General features: G+C 42.4%; 1 long non-coding RNA gene across 1 annotated transcript; it reads left to right on the top strand.

The window, feature by feature from the left end:
• The first annotated feature begins 2,542 nt into the window (after positions 1–2,542).
• On the top strand, positions 2,543–15,507 carry LOC122459649. The gene is made up of 3 exons (XR_006280471.1): positions 2,543–2,553; positions 6,914–6,917; positions 15,357–15,507. It is a non-coding gene; the product is annotated as an uncharacterized LOC122459649 (long non-coding RNA).
• The last annotated feature ends 4,443 nt before the right edge of the window (positions 15,508–19,950 follow it).

Genomic DNA, 19,950 nt, shown 5'->3' with positions numbered 1-19,950 from the left:
ACCCCATCCTGACTTTTGTGGTCTTTTAGAAAGAGGGGTGGTGGCCTCCCATCTCTGTTGTGCCCTTCCGTGGTACCAGGATATCAGACCATCTTTATTTAGGTGCCTAAATATGAATTAATGGAGCTTAACTTTAAGATCCCACATTTAAAAATATTGATATATATGTATATTTCATCACATGACATACTTGATCCCTTCAAATTAAAAACTCAGATTGTATATCGCTTAGGTCAGGGACTATCATCACATGTGTATCCAGCATCTAACACAATAAGGCCTGATCCCTGACTAGGGCCTCTAGGCATTACTACAATACAAATGCACAATTTAAGGCTTGGTTTCAGAGTAGCATCCATGTTAGTCTCTATGATACAACCTCCAACCCCTCAGACAGAGACAAACACCTACAAGATCTCTATCAAGCATTCTTACAACTACAATATCCACCTGCTGAAGTGAAGAAACAGATTGACAGAGCCAGAAGAGTACCCACAAGTTACCTACTACAGGACAGGCCCAACAAATAAAATAACAGAACGCCACTAGCCATCACCTTCAGCGCCCAACTGAAACCTCTCCAGCGCATCATCAAGGATCTACAATCTATCCTGAAGGACGACCCATCACTCTCACAGATCTTGGGAGACAGGCCAGTCTTTGTTTACAGACAGCCCCCCAACCTGAAGCAAATACTCATCAGCAACTACACACCAAACAACAAAAACACTAACCCAGGAACCTATCCTTGCAACAAAGCCCGTTGCCAACTGTGTCCACATATCTATTCAGGGGACACCATCATAGGGCCTAATCACATCAGCCACACTATCAGAGGCTCCTTCACCTGCGCATCTACCAATGTGATATATGCCATCATGTGCCAGCAATGCCCCTCTGCCATGTACATTGGTCAAACTGGACAGTCTCTACATAAAAGAATAATAGACCACAAATCAGACGTCAGGAACTATAACATTCAAAAACCAGTTGGAGAACACTTCAATCTCTCTGGTCACTCGATTATAGACCTAAAAGTGGCAATTCTTCAACAAAAAAAACTTCAAAAACAGACTCCAGTGAGAGACTGCTGAATTGGAATTAATTTGCAAACTGGACACCATTACATTAGGCTTGAATAAAGATTGGGAGTGGATGTGTCATTACACAAAGTAAAACTATTTCCCCATGTTTATTCCCTCCCCCGCCCCGGCCTCCACTGTTCCTCAGACATTCTTGTCAACTGCTGGAAATGGCCCACCTTGATTATCACTACAGAAGGTTTTTTGTTTTTTTTTTTTCATTCCCCTGCTGGTAATAGCTCACCTTAAGTGATCACTCTCGTTACAGTATGTATGGTAACACCCATTGTTTCATGTTCTCTGTGTATAATCTCCCCACTGTATTTTCCATTGCATGCATCCGATGAAGTGAGCTGTAGCTCACAAAAGCTTATGCTCAAATAAATTTGTTACTCTCTAAGGTGCCACAAGTACTACTCTTTCTTTTTAATTTAAAGCTTGTCTATCCTATCAGTGTAGATACTCACCTTGTAAACACAATCAGGGGATCATTCTGTTCCCTGGTTGAGGAACACATTTTAACCAGGTTAGCTATTCCAAAGCACATTTTCATGGGAACTTGGTAGCATTTTCCAGTTTGTGAACCATCCCCTATTCTAGATTCTGTTCTGAGTATAATTCTGATTTTCAGACATATGCAGAAAGACTGTCACTACCTCCTTGGATAGTGAAATGTAGTCCACAGGTTGGCAAGTCAATTTCCTTTATTGCTACCAGCTGGTTCTGTGCTAGGAGAAACTGGAACTTCCATATATTTAAGACATAGAAAACATTCATTGTCCATTCTCATTTTTTAATCCTGGTGAATTTTTGTCCTGAGAATGCAATTCATTGTAAATATGTGCATTGCATATTCAAAAGACTAGATGATCAGAATGGTCCCTTCTGACCTAGTATCTATGAATCTATAAAAGCCATTCTGAACCAAGAACAGTAATAGACCTGACCTCTTGGCAATGGTTTTAAATTTCCATTCCTTTCCTGGACTGATTACACTCTCAACCTATCAATTATAGTGTGTTCATGAAGTTCATCATGAAGTTTTCATGATGGATATTTTGTTTCTATTGTATTTAGCAGATCAGATTTGAAAAAAGTAGACCTGTTTTTGAATTGTTGCTTTCAACACCAGGTGAATGTTCAGCTACCTGTAATATAGTTCACGTGGTGAATGTTCAGCAATATTTAGCTAACTGTAATATAGTTGAAAACCCTTAACAGTCTATTTGAGGACAGCTGATTTACTGAATACATGGTTGGTTGCAAATTGTTTGCGTAGCTCTAATCTACAGATGCTATGGTAGGTAGCATTGATAAAATAAAAAGAAAAGGAGTACTTGTGGCACCTTAGAGACTAACAAATTTATTAGAGCATAAGCTTTCGTGAGCTACAGCTCACTTCATCGGATGCATTTGGTGGAAAAAACAGAGGAGAGATTTATATACACACACAGAGAACATGAAACAATGGGTTTATCATACACACTGTAAGGAGAGTGATCACTTAAGATAAGCCATCACCAGCAGCAGGGGGGGGGAAAGGAGGAAAACCTTTCATGGTGACAAGCAAGATTAGTCTCTAAGGTGCCACAAGTACTCCTTTTCTTTTTGCGAATACAGACTAACACGGCTGCTACTCTGAAACCATTGATAAAATAGAATTTTAGCTGACTTTCTGTTTTGCTTTTGTCTCTGTAGTTTTTTTCCCCATAGAGACTGAATTTGTCCAACTCAGCTCCATCATTCAAATATATTCCCTATTGCATCACTCTCATAGGAAAAGCCAGAAAGCTTTCCACAGGATTCCCAGATCCAGGCTGGAAGTTGGAGAAAGAATCATTGTGCCTCAGCTCATTCGGAGATTGTTTCCTTTTCTACACCTCCTTGAAAGGAACCTGCAACACCCAGCAATTATTTCCAAGACAATATCGGCCCTGGCCCATATATACCACCTCCATAAACGCTAAACACTAGGTCAAACCATCAAAAACCTTTTGCAGAGAAGCAGTTGATTGGAGACATTTACTTTTTTACTATGCTATGGACCTGGTTTCTGCAAATAGACCATGTAGGATCTAATTCTGTAGAACACATGACCTGAATATTGCAAAGTTCCCCTGCTCCCAATTAGCAGTAAGCAAATAGGTAGAAAGGGTGGTTTAGTGAGTGTGGCACTAGCCTGGTACTTGGGAGCCCTGAATTCAAATCTCTGCTGCATCAAAGACTTGGTGTGACCTTAAGGAAGTCACTCTCTTTGTGTCTTAGTTCCCACCATGTACAATTAGTACAATAGCACTTTCCTTCCTCACACAGGCATTGTGAGGATAAAAATACACTAAAGATTGTGAGATGCTCAGATATTGTAGTGTGTGTTGGGGGGGGGGGAGAAGGGCAGGGAGCAGGAAAGAAGTACCAAAGAGAACTATCACCTGAAGATAGGATTTTCAAAGCTATCAGCATTGGCATAACTCTATTCCCATGAAATCAACAGGAATATTACCACTTGGTTTAATGGGAAACAGAGTTAGGCCAGTGCTTAGGGCTTTCAAGAATCCCACCCTTAGAGTGTTTAAACTTAAAATAGTTATTTGCAGTACAATCTGCATGGTAACCCCTTCTCTTGTCCACCTGACCCATGGATAGTTAGTAGTGAAAAGTGAATCAGCAGGACAGGAAGAACAGCAGACATCTCAGACCCGTGCCACTTCCCGTAGCCTCCATTGGCCGGGCACAGTGGGAGCCGCGATCGACGAACCTGCGAACGCAGCAGGTAAACAAACCAGCCCAGCCCACCAGGGGCTTTCCCTGCACAAGCGGTGTCCCAAGTTTGGGAAACACTGGACTAGACGAAGAAAGGAATCAGGATATTTAAATGAGGAAAGAAAAAGAAACCTCATGATGGGAAGATAAGATAAAGGGACACTGAACATGAAGTGAAAGAACTGAAAGATAAAAGATATGATAGCATAAGAAAACCAGAGGGGGGGAAAATACAGATCATGATGCAACAAGAGGTTAAAAAGACTGAAGGGGAATGTACATTACACTTATTGGAAAACCTTTGGGTATTTTCTATGCATAAAGAAATATGGAGAGGCAAATTCTAACTTTTTACTCCACCCACACTCCAAAGATGCTGGCAATTAATGCTCCTGTTTCAGAATCATTAACTCTTTCCCCCACTTTGCTTTTCTCCAGTTATTATTGTGAGTAAGGTTAATTTCTATTTCAATTAAGATTACCTCAATTCATAATAATATCAAATGATGCCTTTACTCCCTGGCCTGGGTTCATCATCTTTTCTATCCTTTGCTCCCTTTGGATCTTCCTGATCTTATCCAGTGCCTTAAAATATTATTTTATTTTATTATTTTACCTCTTATTCTTACTGACTTCCCCTCTCCTGTTGATTGGTCTCATCTTTCACCCATAACTCCATTCGAATTCCACCTGGATTCAACAATTTCCATCCCAAAATCAACCTCAGCCTGGACCAGTCCACACAAGAGATCCACTTTCTGGACACTACAGTACAAATAAGCAATGGTCACACAAACACCACCCTATGCCGGAAACCTACTGACCACTATTCCTACCTACACTCATCCAGCTTTCATCCAGACCACATCATATGATCCATTGTCTACAGCCAAGCCCTAAGATACACCCGCATTTGCTCCAATCCCTCAGACAGAGACAAACACCTATAGGATCTCTATCAGGCATTCTTAAAACTACAATACCTACCTGGGGAAGTGAAGAAACAGATTGACAGAGCCAGAAGGATACCCAGAAATCATCTACTACAGGACAGGCTCAACAAAGAAAGTAACAGAACGCCACTAGCCATCACCTTCAGCCCCCAACTAATACCTCTCCAGTACATCATCAAGGATCTACACAGTATCCTGAAGGATGATCACTCTCACAGACCTTTGGAGACAGGCCAGTCCTCACTTACAGACAGCCCCCCAACCTGAAACAAATACTCACCAGCAACTATACACCACACAACAGGAACACTAATTCAGGAACCAACCCTTGCAACAAACCCCAACACCAACTCTGTCCGTATATCTATTCAAGGGACACCATCATAGGGCCTAATCACATCAGCCAGACTATCAGAGACTCATTCATCTGCACATCTACCAATGTAATATATACCATCATTTTCCAGCAATGGCCCTCTGCTATGTACATTGGCCAAACCAGATAGTCTCTATACAAAAGAATAAATGGACATGAATCAGATATCAAGAATTTAAATATTATAATATAATATAATATAATATAATATAATATATAATATAGAATATAAACATTCAAAAACCAGTAGGAGAGCACTTTAGTCTCCCTGAACATTCAATAACAGACTTAAAAGTCGCCATTCTTCAACAAAAAAACTTCAAAAACAGACTTTAATGAGAAACTGCAGAACTGGAATTAATTTGCAAACTTGACTCTATCAAATTAGGCCTGAATAAAGACTTGGAGTGGCTGGGTCACTACAAAAAATAATTTTCCCTCTGTTGATACTCAAACCTTCTTATCAACTGCTGGGAATGGGCCACATCCACCCTAATTGAATTGACCTTGTTAGCACTGACCCCACCACTTGGTAAGGCAACTCCTATCTTTTCATGTGCTGTATATTTATACCTGCTTACTGTATTTTCCACTCTGTGCATCTGATGAAGTGGGTTATAGCCCACAAAAGCTTATGCCCAAATTTGTTAGTCTCTAAGGTGCCACAAGGACTCCTCGTTGTTTTTCCTTCTCGATTCAGACTTTGTCTTCACCTCATTTTAACCTTGACAATGATCTCTCCTTCTCCCACCTCTTTTCTGCCTACTAGCTATCTACTATCTGCCATAATGCTTATCTCCACCACTATCTGACTTTACACTCCATCATTGCATTGCAACTCCTTCCTGAACCTCTGCAAGTGCCAATTATAGGTACTCTGGCACATTTTGTTGCCCTCCAGAAAATTCCGTAACACTCCTCAAAAATTGCTCACATGGCTACTCATTTATTTCAAGATCTAGTCAAAAATTCCTTTTCTTTTTTCAAAAGTCTCATGAACTTGTAGCAGCCTCAAGGATAGGACTCATCTAGTACCAACCTCTTCCCCTTCCCACAAACTCACAATTAAATATTGGAGTGATAATCTTCCAAGGTGTTCCTAACATCTAAAGCAGCCTTCTATATCTCTTCCCCTCATCAACTTTCTCTGCTAAGCTGAATTTTGCCTGATCTATGCCTCTCCGTTTTTCCTCCTCTGTTCATTATACAAATACTTGTTCTAGATTGTTCATCTTTTCATTCTGTAAAGCACTTTAGGGTATGCCAAATGAAGGTATATTGCATTTTCTAATTTTTTGGTGATTCAAAAAGTAAAAAAAAAAAATGATTTGGGTGCACAGATGTTTCATTTTGGTTTTGACCATTTTAAAATGTTTTTGATTTCTTTAGAATATAAATAAAGGACATTTTTGAAAAGAAGTCATTTCAAACCAAAACATTTTCAATTTTTATTGTTGTTGTTCTGAAACAATATGACAACATTGACATGAATTCGTGACACTTTTTGGTGTTGACAAATATACCTCTCCCCACACCCTCAAAAGAGGTTTTGTGAGTAAAATTTTTTCCCAACTCTAGTTCAAGGATTCTCCATGTTGTAGTACCCCACTGTAGTACCTGTGTTCCTGGATGTGCACCATCAGCTCCCTTTATCTGCCCCCGGGGCGCACATTATCCTAGTAGGGGTGAGGAAGAGTGGCATACACCCCTGTTCGTTGTAGCCTGTGGAACATCACTTGAAGAATGGTGCAGACCCACGGGTAACAGAGAGCTGAGAGATTTGACAATCTACATCACATTTTCTGCGCTTGACTTCTATTAAAGTGAATGGAAGTTGGATTACTGCATAGATGGGTGTCATGAGGTTTACAAACTCCACACTGGGCAACAAGGGTTACTGAGCTATTGTGGGTGTAGTCGGCTCCACCTTGCCACACCTCTGAGAGATGTTATACTGCTCTATCTACTATACACTGAAATGTAAGTACAATATTTATATTCCAAATGATTTATTTATAATTATATTGTGAAATGAGACAGTAAGCAATTTTTCAGTAATAATGTGCTGTGACACTTTTGTATGTTTATGCCTGATTTTGTAAGCACATAGTTTTTAAAAGAGGTAACACTTGGAGGTACACAAGACAAATTAGACTCCTGGAAAGGTTGAGAGCCACTGGCTTAGGAGACTGGCTGTCCAAAGACACAGCCTGAGTGGTCAGTTTGGCCTGGGTTGAGCAGGAGTCTGGAAAATCTGAAGCTCAATTTCTATAAAAGGATAGGTTTAATAAGCACAGTAAAAATAATCTAATATATGTGTTATGTGATAATAACTTGTAATGTAGTTCACTAATGTCATGATAATACCACACTCATATCTAACCTACCAACACAAGTATCATTGTGTGCTATTGTCCAGCAATGTGACTTAAATATTTAAGAAATTAAAACATATTCAAATTATCGTTATAGTTTCTCTTTACTCTCCTTCCTTGGAATTTACACCAAGACAATCTTAAAACTAATTTCACCCTATTGAAGCCAATGGAGTTACAACAAGGATAATTTAGACTTCAGTGAATACCTGTTGGGATAGGCTTTCCCAAGGTTTCTTTGATGCCTAAAGCAATTGGGGATATCCAGATCATCCCGTTGGGTGACAAATGGGATCCACTCTACTTCAGGCTTAAATAGTTTTTTGTAGCCTTTATTTTGTACATTCTTAAGAAAATGCTAATACCACCTCTGAATTACATAGACATGCAAAAAAACATAAAAGGCAAGAAAAGTAATTGATAAGTTACCTCTCCTGGGTATAGGGTGACCTTTTTTTCAAAGTTTGGTCTCTATTTTCTTCTACTGCATCTTCTCCACTTTCCTGCTGTCAGTCACCCATCTCTGATATCTTCTTCTGTAACTTTACACAGACTCAGTACTCAGTTACCTCATGTGTGTGCCTATCCATTCTAAACCCCTGAGAAAACAGTTTATGCATAAATCACAATAACCTAAACCGGTGTTTCCCAAACTTTGGACACCGCTTGTTCAGGGAAAGCTCCTGGCCGGGCCAGTTTGTTTACCTGCCGTGTCCGCAGATTTGGCCGATTGCGACTCCCACTGGTCGCGGTTCGCTGTGCCCGGCTAATGGGGGCTGCGGGAAGCAGTGGCCAGTACATCCCTCAGCCCGCACCACTTCCCGCAGCCCCCATTGGCTGGGCACAGTGAACCGTGGCTAGTGGGAGCCGCGATCGGCCGACCTGTGGATGCGGCAGGTAAACAAACCAGCCGGGCCCACCAGGGGCTTTCCCTGAACAAGCAGCGTCCCAAGTTTGGGAAATACTGAGCTAAACTAATATATTTTGCTTACACTACTAAAAGTAAGTTTTATTTATCTGCTTTTATCATCTATACTCTGCTGTTAATCCCACTGGCTACATCCAGTTGGTTTCATTTTACGAGTCAGTTTTTGTGGCTTTGCATTTTGCTTGTTAGCTTGTCTTCAGGAGCACTTGAAGTTAACAATTCCCTCATGACATTCTGTTTCACCTGGCTATATACGCAGACCAAGGTTTTACAAAGTAAGACACACAAGCAAATTTCATGGTTTATGCAATCCTGAAGCTTTTTCAGCTAAAGTCTGGATTGCTATGTCATCAAGGACACATACAAAAGCAAAACTCTTTTATAATTCCTATAATATTCATTTTCTAACATTGTTTAGTATATATACAATTTGACTAACACAATTCATTACACAGTTTGCCAACCACCACAAACTCATAAAAGCCTGATTCTACGGTCCTGTGCAAGCAAAACTCCCATTAAAGTTGTGACCGGGGTCCCAGTGCGGACCAGCTATGGTCACTCAATCAGGGTGAACTGCAAAGAATGGGGAATACAAACCCCCCAAAACTGATGGATATTTCAATACTTAGATTTACCAAGCCATCATAAAACAGCTTCTTTATTACCTTACTAGTTACTCAGAAGTCCAAACAACACAGTTTCCATAAAATGATGCAGCCTCAGGCCTCCATCCAGGTACCCACGTCAAAAATGATGATTTCTGAAAGTCTTATTTCATCATATAAAAGAAAATTACTAATCCCAAAGGATAGGACACATTACTGCCCAGGTTAATGAATGTTTCAGATCTTACCCACATACACACTACAGCCAATTCTTATTAACTAAACTAAACTTTATTAAAAAACAAAAGAGAGAAAGTATGCTTAAAGATCAATATACATAGAGACATGAGTTCAATTCATTGAGGCGCATATTCATAGCAGAGATGGTGAGCTTTGTAGTTGCAAAGAGTTCTTTTAGAAATAGTTTATAGGTTACAGTCCAATGTCCACATAACATATTCAGGGCGTACCAGCATAATTGGGATCTCAGATCTGCTTAGGCTTCATCAGGGGAAGTTTGAATTGCAAGGCTGAGATCCCAGTTATGCTGGTATGCTTTTTGGGGATTGTCTGCCCCATTCTTTGCAGTACACCCTAATTGAGTGATCACAGGTGACCCCCACCAGGACCCTGGTCACAAAAGTCAGTTGGCATTTTGCCTGCATATGGCTGAAAGATCAGACGCACAGCTGTGAAGGCTCTGCAGAATCTGTCCATGCATATACCATGACTATGATAGAGTAGTTGCTTTTGTTTAAATTCCATTCTGATTGTCACAGTTCAATTCCTGTATTAAATATCTAAAATAACTTAAATCTGGTCAATGTACATATTACACTCACAAAAGACACAACTCAAAGCATTATCCTTAAATGTAAGCACATGCTTAAGTTCATCCCTATTTAAAACACCAGATTCATTTAATAAACCAAGCCCAAAGAATGCTTTGACATCCTCAGATGGTGCTACAGAAATGAAAAGTATATTCACATATGCACAGTCAACAAATTTTATTTTCTAATTTCTGAACATCAATTTTTTTTTGGATGGAACTTTCATTATTTGTGTTTATTCATGGGAGACTGCATGCATTAAAAGTGTATATCATGAAGTCAATCTAATTCACTTGGGAAAAGTAAAATATCAGATTACATTCTTCTTACATTTAATTTAGCAGACATGCAGTTTGTCTACAGGCAGTGGTGAGCTGGAGCCGGTTCTCACCAGTTCGTGCGAACTGGTTGTTAAATTTTGAACCAGTTTTAGAACCGGTTGTTAACCTGCTTCCCTGCAGAAGGCTCTGAGGCTTTGAAGGGCTCTGGCCGGGAAGTGATGTAATTCCTCATCCAGCCACCGGGGGGCGCTGTGCTGCGCTGCGGGAGCCATGTGGGCTGCCACCTGGCCCTTTGCATGAGCCCTGTTGTGGCTGCTGCTCCCCTGGCCCTGGGGCTCCCGATGCTGCCTGGTGGGTCCCCGTCTGCTCTGCTGGGCCTGGGCTGCATCCTGCTGCTCTCCCTGTGGGCACCCACCACCCTGCCCACAGCCAGCCCCTGCCTCCAGCCACCCCTGCACCCCCTGCCTGCAGCCAGCCCCTGGCACACCTCCTGCCCTGCCCACCGCCAGCCCATCTCCAGCCACCTCCTGCCCTGCCTCCAGCCAGCCCCTGTCTCCAGCCACCCCCTGCCCTGCCTGCAGCCAGCCCCTCCCGCACCCCCGGCACCCACTGCTTGCACCAGCCCTGTCTCCAGCCACCCCTGCACCTCCTGCCTGCAACAGCCCCAGCCACATGCACCCCCTGCCCTGCCTGCAGCCAGCCCCTGTCTCCAGCCACCTCCTGCCCTGCCCACACCAGCCCTTGCCGCACCCCCTGCCCTGCCCGCAGCCAGCCCGTCTCCAGCCACCCCAGCACTCCCTGTCTGCAGCCAGCACCTCCTGCACATACCCCCGGCCCTGTCTCCAGCCTGCCCTGCAACCCCTTCCTGCAGCCAGCCCCTGCCGCATCCCCTGCCCTGTATCCAGCCAACCCCTGCCACATGCACCCCCTGCCCTGCCCACAGCCAGACCGTCTCCATCCACCCCCGCACCCCCAGCCCTGCCTGCAGCCAGCCTCTGCTGCACGCACCCCCCTGCCCTGCCCACAGTCAGCCCCAGCTGCAAGCACCCCCTGCCCTGTCTCCAGCCCGCCCCGCACTCCCTGCCCTGTATCCAGCTAACCCCTGCTGCACGCACCCCCTGCCCTGCCCGCAGCCTGCCCCTGTCTCCAGCCAGCCCTACATCCCCTTGCCTCCAGCCAACCCCTCACCCTTCTGTCTCTAGCCAGCTCCGCACCCCCTGCCCTGCCCGCAGCCAGCCCTGCACCTCCTGCCCCCAGCTAGCCCTGCCCCACGCCCCTGTCTGCAGTTGGCCCCACGTCCACTGGTGCCCTGCAGTTCACAGGGCAGTAACCCTGCACACCTGCTTCAATAAGGGGGGCATGGAGCAGCTAGGACCCACACATGTGCACACCCTAGGGTGACCAGACAGCAAGTGTGAAAAATCAGGCCAGGGGTTGGAGGGTAATAGGAGCCTATATAAGAAAAAGACCCCAAAATCAGGACTGCCCCTATAAAATCGGGACATCTGGTCACCCTAGCACACCCCCAAGGAGTGGTGGGGACCCCATATGTGAAATGGAACTCATCTCTAGTTCAGGCCCATCTTTTTAAAAAAGAACTTTAGCCAGGGTTAACATAATCCATATTTTCCTGGACAGGTCAGGCTTTTAGATTCTTAAATCACCATCTGGGAAAATATGGACATATGGTAACCCTGTTGGTACAAAAAATGCATACTGGGGCACATCCCTTAAATCAGAACTTTTATAGGGAACCGGTGGTTAAGATTTCGGCAGCTCATCACTGTCTGCAGGTGTATCTTGATTGTGCCTGACACATCCAGAGCAAAACAAACTAACAAAAAAACACCCCTAAGAACATCCATTTTAAAAGCTGCAGGATCATTATCATAAAGAACTCTGTGAACACTATAAATAAAATCAAATTGCCACAGAAATTTGGATTCTGTCCTTCTCTACATTAGCCACAGACTCAGTGAACAACATCATAAACATAGAGTTTTGTTGAAAATTTCAAATAAATAAGAAGATCTTTGAAAAATCTGCCATCAGGCTTTGGAAACCTTTCAAGCAGAAGATCAATATTTATTTTTATGATAAGGAAATAAAGAAAAGACATTTCTGTTAGATGAATTCTTGCTGAAAAGCTTGACTGAAGTACTAGTTCCACTTGAGGAGAAATCACAGCTCAGAAATTATAACTAGCTAGGTTATAAAAGAAATCAAAACATTCAAAGGAGACACAACTGTCTCCTATAGATGCCAGTAATTATATTTCTTTTATCCAGTGGAAAAAGCCCTGCTAGCTTCCTATAATGAACTCAACATCACCTCAAGGCATTTTAATCTTAGTACGTCTACAGCCATGCATCAAAGTTGAAATTATACATCTCATGTATTTTATGATAGAAGACAACACTATGCATACATGATAGGACTGTAGTGATGTCCAATCTGTGGAGCATCCCAAAAAGAAAACATTCTTGAAAGAGAATTATATTGCATATTAACTACGTGAACTGAAATTGCAGCAAAAATAAGACATATTACAAATCCATAGCACCCACAAGCACAGTAGTAGAAACAAATTCAATAAACCAAAATATTAAATATCAAGGGTTTGATACAATTTAAGTACCCTTTATACTGCTGGAACAGTGTAAGTGAGTTTAGGGCTTGTCTAAATATGAAAATTAATTCCGAATATGATAGGATGTGATTTTAAAGCAGTTTTAACTGTTCCTGATTAATTCTACATGTGGACACTCTCATTTCAGTATAGGAATGCCTTATTTGGAATTTGATTAATCCACCTCCATAATGGAATTAATCAGTCAGGAATAGGTATTCCAGAATAACTCCCTGTGTAGACAAGCCCTTGGGGTATTTAGAATCAGTTCTCCGGTGTCTGTCTTGTACTTAGGAAATATTGATCTGTAGTGCCATGTATTGCCTATAGTTTGTTACAATCATATTGGTTCTATCTTGTAGCAAAATATTCGGTTATCAGACATGTCTGTTTTGCATTAAATGTCACTACATTGGCTGAGTGTTCTGTCTCCTATACAGAATATATGCTGCCTGATAGTAGACTGTTTATGTTGGTGATTGACTGCCAAAATTTATTGGAAGAGTTGCTGAAAGTAGTTGGAAGACACCTCACTACAGCTGACTAGTTCAAGAAAGATGAGACATTGAGCAGAATTTGAAAAGAATTCTTATATGAGTAGGATCCAAAGTTTCAGTTTCTTGCTTCATTGAGCAGCATCAAATCACTCCAAAATAGGTAGAACAGAGAAGTTCAGAGGGCTCTACAGTATGTCAGAAAGGGTACTTCATCGGTGTGAAAATCTACCCCTGACAGCTTTTTAAACTGTACCTATGGCTTAAGTTTGTGCATGCAGTAGGCATTATGTTTTAATTGTATGAATACAGTATATATTGAAAGCAGTTTGATTAAACAGGAAGAAGCTATTTAGAATTTAGACTTATGATCAAGATTCCATCTAAAGAAAAAAATATCTGGCTCTGAAATTAAGAAAAATGACCAGGTACAGATTAAAAAGACAAACTGTACTGATGTTATACACAACATGAGGATTAACCACCTGACCCAGGTAATATCCTGGCCACAGCCCATAAGTAATTAAATATAAGTTATTCTGACTTCCACATCATGTATGCTTGAGAGATGCGTTACATCCCCTGTGAAAATGTTTGCCATGTGATTATAGTGGCTGTTCACATACATCAGATGTACCTTGCGCAGATCTTCCTCCCACACTACAACATGGCTATTTTAAATGTGGCAGCAGTAACACCTTGCAGTACATATTCATCTTCCTTTCCTCTGCTGACATTGCTTTACAAAAATAGCAGATTTTTCCTATCTTTTTAATTGAAGTAGATAAACGTTGCACCCAGAGAGACTCATTGCCTTTCAGGATATTTAGAAACTGCACATGGGTAGGAACCTTGGTCCTTTCCCATCTCAGTGGGGGAGGAAAGATGGTCAACTCCTAGGAGTGGGAAGGGAGAGCTCATGCCCGGACATACTGGAGCAGAGCCCCTTCTCCTGCTCAAAGTACCCATGGGAGCGTACCTGGGGAAGGGGTTCAAAGTTGCTTGACAGTATGTAAAAGGAAGTACTTGCACTTTGCAAGACCAACTCTTTACTGCTGTTCTTTAAGCACAAATTACATTATGTTTTGTTCATGGGGCCCTTTTATGTCTGGTGAATCTGCCTGTCTGCAGGGGCAGCTACCATTCTGGGAGACAGATCTGAAGCACCATGTTACAGAGCAGGCACACATGGTGCTCTTTTTGGAACTTTACATGTGTGATCTCATTTAACATTTTCCTTAATTTAAAAATTTAGTCATACAAATAGCAAGCACAGGTGCGTTTTGGACATGTGAAACATACTTCCTTCAATGAAGCAAACAAAGGAGCTCTATTTTTTCTGCTCTATGTAAGTTCTTATACTTTGTTCATCACTATAGTATCCGAGTGCCTTCTAGTACACTGAGCAACATGACATCTGGTACATGTTTGTTCATTCTCTCATCCTCTCCCTGGGGAGAGAAGTGTGTGCAGTGGAGTATATATATTTATATTAGAGAAGGCAATACCAAAGAAATGTGTCTTACACCTGGAGTGGAAGGTGATGAGGTTTGTTTTGGTTCTTAGTTCATAGGGGGAGCCCATGAGAAAGTTCTGTCATCCATACAGACAGGCTTTAGCCTTAGTGTAGAATTCCAATATGCCATGGAGCAGAGGTACCAGCGATGTTTTCATCCTGGTGCTTTACTTGGTCTTTTAAATATCTTGGGACTAGACCAGGGAGCACCTTGAAAATAAGGACAAAGACCTTGACTTTTGGTTCAGTATTCTACAGGAAGCCAATGTAGAGAGTAGAGGAAAGGTTTGAAGAGCTTGTGGTAGCCTGCATTGCTGAGGAGATGTACTGCAGTACTCTGTACCAGTTGAAGTTTCCTAAGTACTAAAGGCTTCATGTCCAGATATATCTCACTGCCTTATCCTTAGCAGAACAAGAAGCAATAGCCTCAAGTTGCAGTGGGGGAGGTCGTGGTTGGTTATTGGGAAACACTGTTTCACTAGGAGGGTGGTGAAGCACTGGTGGTGAAGCACAGTAACTAGGGTTACTTAGGGAGGGTGGTAAAATCTCCATCCTTAGTGATTTTTAAGGCTCAGCTTGACAAAGCCTTGGCTGGGATGATTTAATTGGTGTTGGTCCTGCTTGAGCAGGGGATTGGACCAGATGACCTCCTGAGGTCTCTTCCAACCCTAATATTCTATGATTCTATGATCATGGATACCTGCCATCTCTCTTAGAAGAGACAGCAGCATCTCATGATCAATAGCGTCAAATGCTGCTGAGAGGTGCAGGAGGATGAAAATGGCTATCTGCACTCTATCCACTGACAGCAGGTGATCACCCATTGGTGCTACTAAAGCGGTTTCAGTTCTACATCTGGGCCTGGTCAAGAGTATTAGCTTCAGTTAAGTAACCCTATAGTTGGCCTTTGTGTAGCTTCTCTATGAGCTTGCTAATGAATGGAAGGTTGACACTGGAAAGTAGTTGTCTAGAACAGATGTATCAAAGTGATCAGACTATTGCGTGTTTGATGGAGGAAGGTAAGATTCCTTCTCTGAATGAGGTATTAACTATTTTGGTCAGGAGTGACCCCAGTTCATTTGCATCAGAGGAGAGAAGAGAACATGGATATGCAGGTAGACAGAGCTCATTAGAATTCAGTGTGAAGTCAAAAAGGATATTTGATTTCTTCATATGGCCCATATTCAGACATAGTTGTAGTATTAGCAAAGGTCTTTACTGCTACTAATGTGCATGTAATTAACAGTTACTACATCATTCACAGAAGTCTCTGACTAGGTATAAAGTCTTTGTATCTTCAGCTCTACTTGACATTTTTATTTCTCCACAGAGGACATTCCTCTAAGATAGTACCTGTCCACCAGGACTTCTTTACATTCACTGTAAAGGCTTCACTGCTAGGCTTGACTTTGCCCTTCTGACCAATTTTACCATTGGGCAACAAACATTGTATCCAGATTAGTGACAGCCAGCTTGGGCTCAACCTGTCTTCAGAAAACAGATGGACAGAAGTGTTCTTTAAGTGAGACTACCACACTGTCTGATAAGTCTGACAGCTTTATATAACACACAAAATCAAAATGAACTACTGACATCAATGAGAGTTATTGCCTGAGGAAGGATCACAGGATTTGGTCCATTCTTGTTTTGAGAATGTTTTCTATTAACAGTAAACATAAAGAAAGTATAACATAGGCAATGTATAGGAAGGACATGAGGGGTCAAGTTCCTCAGATTTCTGTTTGTCCTGCCGGGGCGGGGGAAAGAGGGGCTTTGTCCTTTTCCCACTATGCCTGCCCCCCAACCCCCAGCATGTTGGGCCCCTGTTCCCAGCAGCCATGCTTAGGCGGGGAGAGGAAGGGGTGGGACCAGCCACTTCTCACTCCACCTGCTCAGGGTTGCTGCTCTGTGCACGCAGCAGCTGGTTGAGAGATCCTGGCTGGGGAGGCGGCGGTGGCCATCCCCCACCCAGACTGGGCTGTTAGGGACAGTGGCTGAACGAGCCGGAGTCCCCTTCTCCCGCACCCCCCCCAGCAAGTTTCCGGCTCACTTGGCTCCTGTCCCCGGCAGCCGGGCTTGGGGCAGCCAACCGCTGCCTCCCCAGTCAGACTCTCTCAGGTAGCTGCTGCACTGCACAGAGGCAGCAACCAGGAACGGCCAGCTTCAGCCACAAGAGAAGTGGCTCCCTCCCGCTCCCCACCCAGGCTCGGCTGCCAGGGAGAGCGGCCCAATGTGCGGGGGCAGAGGTGCAGCAGGAGAAGAACAGAGCCCCCTCAACCCCTGCAGGTAACATGGGGCAGCAGTCCTGGGTTGGCCACAGGGCGGGGGAGGGGCGCCTGGGCAGAGGAGACATGTGGGGGTAGTCACGTGTCCTCCTCTTTAGCTTGTGCACCCCCGTATGGGGAGGCATGAGTCCTCTATGAAGAAGAACTAAAAATAAAGGCATATGTCATCCCTTTCCACCTTTCAGAGTAGCAGCCATGTTAGTCTGTATCTGCAAAAAGAAAAGGAGGACTTGTGGCTCCTTAGAGATAACAAATTTATTGGAGCATAAGCTTTCATCTGATGAAGTGAGCTGTAGCTCATGAAAGCCTATGCTCCAATATATTTGTTAGTCTCTAAGGTGCCACAAGTCCTCCTTTCTTCCCACCTTTGAGAACACAAGGGACAAAAATACAACAAAGCATTTTTGTGGGGGTGGAAGGGGAGAGGTAATGGAAGGGTGAGTTCACATTGCACATAACTTTCCTACATTTCAATATTTTACCAGTGTATTAATCATTTCTTGATCTCATGTGTTTTGCCTACTGTATTTATAGCTGACCATTATATTTTGCCAAATAAATGACCATATATGTGTGTGAACCACATGCTTTTCATGTTCCATATATAAGGTGGCAGTTTTATAATAACTGATATGTTGTCAAATTAGAAAAGTATTTTGCAAATATAACATCCTGACCCTGCAACTCTTTAAACATTTGTGTAGTCAGTAGTGAATTATAAGGTGGCAGTTTTATAATAACTGTTATGTTGTCAAATTGAAAAGTATTTTGCAAATATAACATCCTGACCCCGCAACTCTTTAAAACATTTGTGTAGTCAGTAGTGAATCAAATGGTCTCATTTGTAGTAGTGGGAGGAAGTAATGGAACTAGTTTTGTGCGTAAGGTTTACTTGCAAGATTGAGGATTTCAGAATTGGGTCCACATGTTTTTACCGTATGATCTTTGGGAGAAGATAATCAGAACAGCTAATTCATAAAAAAGAAAAGGAGTACTTGTGGCACTTACTAACAAATTTGTTAGTCTCTAAGATGCCACAAGTACTCCTTTTCTTTTTGCGAATACAGACTAACACGACTGCTACTCTGAAACCAGCTTATTCATTGATTCATAGATTCATAGATATTAAGGTCAGAAGGGACCATTCTGATCATCTAGTCCGACCTCCTGCACAACTCAGGCCTCAATCTAACCCACCCACTCCTACGAAAAACCTCACCTATGTCTGAGCTATTGAAGTCCTCAAATCGTGGTTTAAAGACTTCAAGGAGCAGAGAATCCTCCCTCAATTGATCCATGCCCCATGCTACAGAGGAAGGCAAAAAACCTCCAGGGCCTCTTCCAATCTGCCCTGTAGGAAAATTCCTTCCCGACCCCAAATATGGCAATCAGCTAAACCCTGAGCATATGGGCAAGATTCACCAGCCAGATACTACAGAAATTCTTTCCTGGGTAACTCAGATCCCATCCATCTAATATCCCATCTCAGGGGATTAGGCCTATTTACCCTGAATATTTAAAGATCAATTAATTACCAAAATCACATTATCCCATCATACCATCTCCTCCATAAACTTATCGAGTAGAATCTTAAAGCCAGATAGATCTTTTGCCCCCACTGCTTCCCTTGAAAGGCTATTCCAAAACTTCACTCCTCTGATGATTAGAAACCTTCATCTAATTTCAAGTCTAAACTTCCTGGTGGCCAGTTTATACCCATTTGTTCTTGTGTCCATGTTGGTGCTGAGCTTAAATAATTCCTCTCCCTCTCCTGTATTTATCCCTCTGATATATTTATAGAGAGCAATCATATCTCCCCTCAACCTTCTTTTAGTTAAGCTAAACAAGCCAAGCTCCTTAAGTCTCCTTTCATAAGGCAAGTTTTCCATTCCTCGGATCATCCTAGTAGCCCTTCTCTGTACCTGCTCCAGTTTGAATTCATCCTTTTTAAACATGGAAGACCAGAACTGCACACAGTATTCCAGGTGAGGTCTCACTAGTGCCTTGTATAATGGTACTAAAACCTCCTTAACAGTGGACTACATCACATTTGTAGTAGCTGCACAAATATGGTTAGATGTACATGCCTGAGTTGCTTATTGGGTACAGCCATGTGGCTCTGAAAGAAGTGATGTCCTAGTGATCTGCTGTAGCATGGCTATAATTTAGCACTGGAAAATTTAAGTGTGCATCATCCTCAGCATGCCTAAGTAGCCTTGTCCAAAAATGTTGTGTATTCAGCCTTATTTTAAGCAGGGAAGTGGTTCACATTCTATTGCTAATTGGCCCTATACTAGCGATAATATATTAAGCAGTAGCAGTGTAGAATGAAAGCATCTTCAGTGTTCCACCAAACCCACTGTAGACTGATGGTACAATAACTTTATGATTTCATTAGGCTACAGTTTATCTCACAAATATTCCAAAATGTGATAAACATTTTTTCCAAGGGAGTTGTGGGAGTCTAATGCATTCAGCAAGCTATAACTGTTTTCACAGTGATTCTGTAATCTCAAAATCAGATGTTATGACAAGCTTTACACAACTCCTGAATTAATCTGACTCCTGAACTGAATCATTTCTAGTTAGCATTACCTCTCACCCGGTGGTGCTGGAACAATTTTTATAGTAGAGGTGTTGAAGGCGGAAACCTTGTATTTGGGTTATTACCACTTCAAGCCGGAGGTGCGGAAGCATCCCTAGTTCCAGCACCTATGCTCTCACCCTTATTTTTTAGACCATATTGTAAGTGTTAAAGGACAAACCATGACCCCACCATTAGTACAAGCTTATAGATGTGTCCTAATGTAATAAACCACAAAAGTTTAAA

This window comes from Dermochelys coriacea, chromosome 3 (genome assembly GCF_009764565.3).
Source record: "Dermochelys coriacea isolate rDerCor1 chromosome 3, rDerCor1.pri.v4, whole genome shotgun sequence".
Lineage (NCBI taxonomy): Eukaryota > Metazoa > Chordata > Testudines > Dermochelyidae > Dermochelys > Dermochelys coriacea.
The sequence above is the reverse complement of the archived record's forward strand: the minus strand, read 5'-3'. Positions and strand labels throughout refer to the sequence as shown.